Raw genomic sequence first — 7,414 nt, forward strand, 5'->3', positions numbered from 1 at the left:
TTTTTTTTTAAGTTATAAAATAGATTGAACTTTATTTCCCAAATTAAGAGATTTATGAGTGGTACACGCGCGATGAGAGTCGACGTGCCACTGATAAAAGTTTGATGATCCTTGATACATACTTTATTTTTGGGTTACTATACACGTTCGATCGTTCTGGATTAACTTTCATCACTTTTACAATATGTAAAAATTATTAAATGATTTTTACGTATATACTTTGACATTTTTAGAAAATATTTGTAAAGTTGTAATATTTATAACAAATTATATATAAATTGTCATAACTAAATATGGTTAACAAAATGATAAAAATATAAATAACTAAAATATAAATAACTTTTGGACAGCCGACACTTGAACTATTTTTTCTTTCGTAGTTCGGAACGTCAACTTTAATATATTGAAACATATTTTCCCTTTAGACATTTTTGTTTCAGAGTTTTACATTTTTGTATGAAAAAGATTTCGACGCGCGGTTTACAAAATTAAATATGTACATAAATTAATTATATAAATTTGTATCAAAATATTCAAACAGTAAACACAGTTTGTTTATCTCAGAAAACGGAGAGAGAGGAGAAATTCTGATTCACTGAACTGTTATTGGCACACACTTTTGCGAGTTAATCATCAATTAACTTAACCAAAGATTGATAAGAGAGATTCTTAATACATTTAGATCTAGTGAAGACTTAAAGGGAAAAACCAATCATATTACAAAAACCTACAATGGTTACACAGCTGCTCTTTCTACTAAATGTAGCAATTGAACCAACTCGGCTTTGCATTCCATTGTCCTAACCGTCACTTTTTATCATTCCCTCGATTTTCCTCTCGCGAGCATGTCACGCAGTGCGTAACGTAACTTGCGCAAGGCTCTCTCTCTCTCTCTCTCTCTCTCTCTCTCTCTCCTTCTATCTATATATGTATATATAAATATATAAGAAAATAATAAAAAATGCACACATATATATGCATTCTTTATTATTTTCTTTTGTTAATATTTCTTTTTACTGCTTTTACGCTTTTATGCTTATCGCAATGTTATATATTTTAGCGCTTGAGAGAACTTATCTTAGAGCGCGTGATAAATAAAGCTATCTATCTACCTACCTACCTACCTATCTCTTTCGCGTGCGTGCGAGCTCGCGGAGCGGACTCTTCGCCGCTCGTGGGATCGCGGATGGTGCCCGAAAGAGAGAGTAGGCCACGAGTAGTGGTGGCGTGTTGCGCGATCGATCGGTGGCGCTGAGACTTCCGCGATTTTCCGGTATCGCTGAACGTTGGTTGTCTCTTTGTTTTCTTCAAATTTTGCGAGCTCTGCGCGCCACAATCCGTTGCGCGCCTGATCACTTGAGAAGCGTCTCAAGTTTCTTAACGACTGTGTCCCGCGTTTCAAGAGTTACGGTCGCGAAACTGTTTTTGACGAAATGCACTTGTGAAGAATTAAGACAGGAGGAGCACTCGAACACGGTGTATACAATTACGCGTGCAAAATCCTTTCTATGCAAATTTTCTGTCGCTATGAGAATTATTCGCGTATGTTTATATTGAGGGAAATCTTCATGAACGCGATGCACTTAAAATCTTTTTTGGTCACCGTCCAAATCCAAAGTTGCGCTCGTTGAGATAGAATAATGATGAACACAGTTTGATTTGGTCGTTATTGTAATTCTTGAAAAGTATGAAGATATAGACATTAAGAAACTTAAAATGCTTTTTAAGATAGATAACAGTTCGTAAGGAATAGCCGATAATTCATTTCAATTCCATCCATTTTAATACGAGCATGCAAAACTGAAATAATGCGATAATTCTTAAAACGGTTTTTTTCTTTCATTGTACTTAGTTTTTTTTTTTAAATATACTTACGTAACAATATATGTACTCGGTTAATTTAACTGTAAATAGCTGTTGCAAACGTATTTATGTAACGAGAGCCTTCAAATTTGGCCTAGAATCGAAATTATAGTTCTAGGCAAAGATACTTGGCAAAGAAACGACGAATTTTATAGACTTTCGAAAAATTCGCTTAAATTTAAACGTTACCCTCCCGACCTCCCCCCCCTCCCCCTCTTCCCCCCTTAAATAATAATCAAATACTACGCGCTACATTGTAATAATTTTCAGAGACGATGCGAATATTATGCGCTGCGAGAGACAACGTTCCTCTATCCCGGGTCTTACGTAATAACCGGATCAATTACTCCTGCCTATAAGTAGGACAACTTCGAGTCGTTACGCGGCCTTGTTTGCGCTCTTTATCTTCGAAATTGTTGCAATTCTCAAATAGCGTCGTCCTTTCTTCTCACGTTCACAGGTACGCGCTCGACGGCGTTCTAGCAGCTTCTAGAAATGGTGGAACTATATAGACGTCGATGTCAGATAAGAGCTTATAGCCATTTGCTTCTCGTAACCTATAGGCTAAATACGTCCTTCCGCGCAGCCAAGAGTTGCCGTCCTACTTTACGTTATATACTTTACGTATTTTCCGGATTTCCCTTCGGCTACCTATAATATTGTCGTTCGAGCAGTTCTTCAATCATGACGACTTGATCTAAGCGGGAGCCGTGAGAACATGTGGGATATGGTTAACGTCGAAGCGTTTGATAGCGATCAATTTGATGTAATTAGTGTTGAATCGATGTTTCAACGTGTCTCTTTTCATAGGTGTCTTTTGATAGGAGAAATGGATTAATACGTTTTTACACACAGATATAAAAACGTGAGATATGCAGACGTAAATGATCAAATAAGATTAGACATTAGATTTAGATTAGATATTTGTTATTTTTTTAAGACGAATAAAAATTGTAAAGAAAACACAAAATAGCGAGATACGGAAAAACATCGTACAGCGATAATAATTCCTGTATAACATTCTATGCAACTCCATTTCTCTTTAATTAGAGTATATTTAAATTAACATCTGTGGAATTTAATAAATATAAAATTAATGTGATTTAAAAACTAATATTTATTATGAGAAAATCAATTTTCAAATTTACATGAAAAATTAGATTTTATATTATATTTCATATATATTCAATATGATAGTTCCTTAAATGATAAAAGTTTGTCCCAAAGAATTGTTCAATGTCGTCAATAATAAACTAGAGTTGTCAAGAATGTTGAAAAATATAGTCTGCAGGATAATACTCATAAATTCAGAATAAATAATGGAAGAAAAAATCCCCCATGTCAATATTGTACGAAAAGTTTGCAATGGGTTTAACATAGTAAGGCAATGAGTGGTATGAATAAAACGTAGATTGAACTTAGAAATACATACTTTGATAGCGAGTATTTACTTTGATATTAAACTCTACTTGTGGAAGTTTGATATTAAAATTACGTCATTAAACGCGCAGTACGAATGGAAAGGAATTTATATTTACAACGGAGATATATACTTCCGTATCTAGATCCTACATAGAATCGCCTTCCGTCCGTAAAAATTCTCAGCACAGAAGCACAATGGAAGTCGAGATAGAAGCAGCTCTCGTTTGAAGCAGATTAAAAAATCGGCGGAATGTAATCCGACTTTTTCTTTCATTCAGTATTTTCGTTATGTACGTTATGTACATTTTTGTTTTACTATACATAATGTCCATTGCGAGTACTTAAAATATATTTCAGCGTATTTCCTCAGATGTCAAAGTAACATTGCTACTCAGAATCTCATGTTAGATCATTACCTGAATTATCTCACGAAGAGTTAAAATTATGGCTTTCTTAACCGCGAGCTTGTATTCATTTTTACTCATACGATATTCATACCAAGGCAGGTAGTCCTCCCGTGTATTGTCAATGCTAATAAGTAAGAATGAATATTTATGATTGAGGAAAGGACGCAAGGAAGGAAACTGCGTTTGGAAGAATGACGCGAATAGAACGTCGGATCTGCGGAAACGAATTGTAGTCGACATGCTATGACGTATACAAGATAACACACGCAAACGATATCAAATTTAATCTACAAGTGGATTAAGTTACGTCTCATTAATGTATTTTAGAATGGAACGATTTAAAAGCGCGCGAAAGACAGTTGTCGCGGCAGGCAGAGCGTCGCGAGTTCAGACTTGCCCATGGAAAAGAAAAACTCTTCCAGGGTTCCAAAGACAATTTTAGGTCAAACAGTTATTGCAGGTTATTGACTCGACATCAGATCGTTACTTTCACGTCATAATGTTGGTCGTACTTTTAAATCGAAGCGATGGTTAATCTATTCTCGGACGCGCTATACCGCCGATGTAACAATCCTGCCATTCATCGTTAGGCGAAGAATGTAAGGAAGCAATGATAAATTTTTTAGATGTCCACAAGTCGGTGGCGGTTCTATACGCGTCTTCTCGCATAAAAGAGAAATTTGTAAAAAAATATATCTGAAGATTCCTATTAAATGTTCGCGATCATTGACATTTAAGCACAGCAGCGGGGTCGAACTAATTATCTGAACTTTTGCGGATAATTTTACTTAAAGAAGATCTATTTAAACTTTTAGCTTTTGACGAGCGCATGCAATGATTTAAAGATATTTTAATTTTTCTACGCGACTAAAGGTACTCCGTATGAAAACTTAAGAACTTGCAAGAAAATTGTGTTCTTCTCCCACATTATAAAATAGATGGAATTCTATATGTTATCTGTTTTATCTAAAATTTATTTTCAAAAATTCTCTAGGTTCCTTTTATTATTATTTAAAAATAATATAATATATATCGATTTATAATATATATTGATTTTTCCAGTTGTGAAATATTCTTCACATACAAGGTGTCTTAAAATTTGCGACTTCGAATACTTATCACACAGCAGGAAAGTTTTTAAAAAATTAAGTAAAAAACAGTTATTTGTAAATTCTTATTTTAAGCAGTAATTTCTGAGATGTAAGATTTTTTTAAATATGATCAATTATAGACTATATAAAGATTTTGCGTTTCGCGGGTTTTCTCCGTGTTCATTCTTGGAATGCGAAGAATGGATTTGGACACGAGAGAGGAAACCCGCGAAACGCATAATCTTTATATAGAAAGTACTCGCGGAAACCTCAAGAATATTAATTATAGAGTATGTTTATGGATGATAATATAAGTATTAATGAACTAATGAGCGCTCACTAATACTACCACAAATACTATCACGTGTGACATGTGGCCATCTCAACATAGTCTATAATTAGACATATTTGAACTCTTATTATCTCAAAAATTATCTCAAAAAAAAAAAAAAAACTGTTTAAAATACAAATTTCATAATATCTTTTTTACTTAATTTTTCGAGAACCATTTTGTTATAGTATTTTCAGTTACAAATTTTGAGACACCCTGTACAGTCACTGAACAAATACAAATAGATAAAATTAATTTCACTGAATTAATTCGCAATATTCAATAGATCTAACGGATAATGCAGTGCAATTCAAAGCTACCATAAAATCATTCTCTTATTCCGTTCGAGTTAAGTCTCTGCGCACGTATTCAATTTGTAATTTACACGAAACTGGAGCACACAAGATAGGATTACACACCTACGACGGTAACTTTGCACCGTGGTTAATAAAGCTTTTAGAATCAGGTAATGTAATGTCCGAGAAAGTAGCTTCGGTTAAGCCGTAAGCTTTAATTTCTGCATATACATAGCCCTTGTTGATATTAAACGGGGATACGCAAGTTTCTTTTCTCTTAAACAGTAATGTTTAACTAACAGTTTACTCTGTCTTACAAATAATAATAAATCTAAGAGTACGTTATAAAAGAACCATTAAAATATCATACGTTCCAGAAATAGCGGGCTTTACAACAGATTCAACCCTTTTTTTTTTTCAAATTAGACAAAGCGAAAAGTTCAATCATTAGACTTTTAGAAATGTATTTTAGAGGTATTTTTTTCATTTTTCGATTGACTTGTGACTTGTGTGTGAACTCGGCAAGAAATCATGACAGTACGGGACAGTAGAGATCCGTTACATTTCAATGCGTCTCTTTAATTCAAGTTCCTTTAATTCAGTTAACGAGAAAATTAAATTCAAGTTACGATCTCGAAACTAACGACGCTAATTCTAATTGTAAGACCCGGTGCACTGGGACGCGAACACACACACAGGCCGAGGGAGTCGAGACGACGACGGCGACGACGAGAGTCGAGAGATCGCGTCGTCGCGCTCGGACAGCGCGAGCGAAGTGAAGGTGTTGATGACGTAATGTGCGCACGGCAGCAACCGCGTGCACGGTGAAGTGGAGAGTTGCTCGTGACTTGCGGTGTGCCTTAAGGGGGAAAGAGTAAGAGGTAACGGGAGAGAAAGAGAAAGATATATAGCGAGGAGAAGAGCGGAGCGTGGAAGTTGCGCACAAGCGCAACGACATGCAATGCCGCGTTGCGCTGCCGCCGTCACTGCAGCGACCGTCAAGGACGTTTGCGCTCGGTTTATCGCGCCGAGAGAAAGAAAATGTTGGAGCGAGAGCGGAGGCAGAGCGGTAGGAAAGGTAGACGAGGAAAGGGGAGAGCCGCGGGAAAGGGGGAGAAGGAGAAAGAGGGAAACACACATACACACACACGCACACACACAGAGGCGTAGAGACGCGAAAGAGAGGAACGCACGTTTCTCGCGCGAGAGAGTTTCCTTCTCTCTATCTCGCGCCCGCGACTCGCGAGAGATCAACGCGACGAATTCGAGCCTCTCGATCCCCGGCCTCGAGCGGCCTTGAATACGCGCTGCCGACTCTTACGCGCAGGGCGGAGAGCGAGAGATCGCGACGAAGATCAATCTCTAGAGCGTTTTCCGCCGCCACCGGCACGGCATTGCGACTCGCAGTGTTCGTGGTGTTTAATTATCAGCTCTATATATAGGCTAACATGATATCAAAGTGGCACACCGTATTATTTAGAACGTAGAATTTTATTACTTTTCTTCTCAGCGCGATGCATAAAAGAGTTTAGATTAGAAAAACAAACGCGGATCTACGTAGATTCTTAGAAGTCCTCTAAATACTTGATATATCTATTAATTTCGATTTTAATCCACGTAACAATACCTATACAACACAATCTCTCACATCGATATTATAATTTCCCGCTCATAATGTAAATGTGTAACAGGATGTTTCTGAAATAACGCCCACCACAATCATACGGTGCTATTCCTAATAAAAAACCGAGTCAAAAAGTCTTCTATTACTTTGCAATTTTCGGAATAACGAGATATTAATTTCTAAAAGTTTGCGAAACGGATAAAAATCGACGTGTAAGACAATTTTAAGATATTTTTCAGTTTTCTCTTTGTGAAAACATTTCGAAGGTGTTTCTTAAAGAACTCTGAAAGATATCATAAAAGTAGTCTTATCGACTTACGTCGATTTTAGACATTTTGCTCAGTGGATAACTAAAAAAAAAAGAATATTGCGAAAATTGC

General features: G+C 36.3%; 1 protein-coding gene across 2 annotated transcripts in view; it reads right to left on the reverse strand.

The window, feature by feature from the left end:
* LOC108757022 (protein FAM46C-like) overlaps positions 1-7,414 on the reverse strand; it is a 139,828-nt gene that overhangs the window by 60,926 nt on the left and 71,488 nt on the right. The window lies entirely within an intron of this gene.

Source organism: Trachymyrmex septentrionalis, unplaced genomic scaffold (assembly GCF_001594115.1).
Source record: "Trachymyrmex septentrionalis isolate Tsep2-gDNA-1 unplaced genomic scaffold, Tsep1.0 scaffold131, whole genome shotgun sequence".
NCBI classification, from domain to species: Eukaryota; Metazoa; Arthropoda; class Insecta; order Hymenoptera; family Formicidae; genus Trachymyrmex; species Trachymyrmex septentrionalis.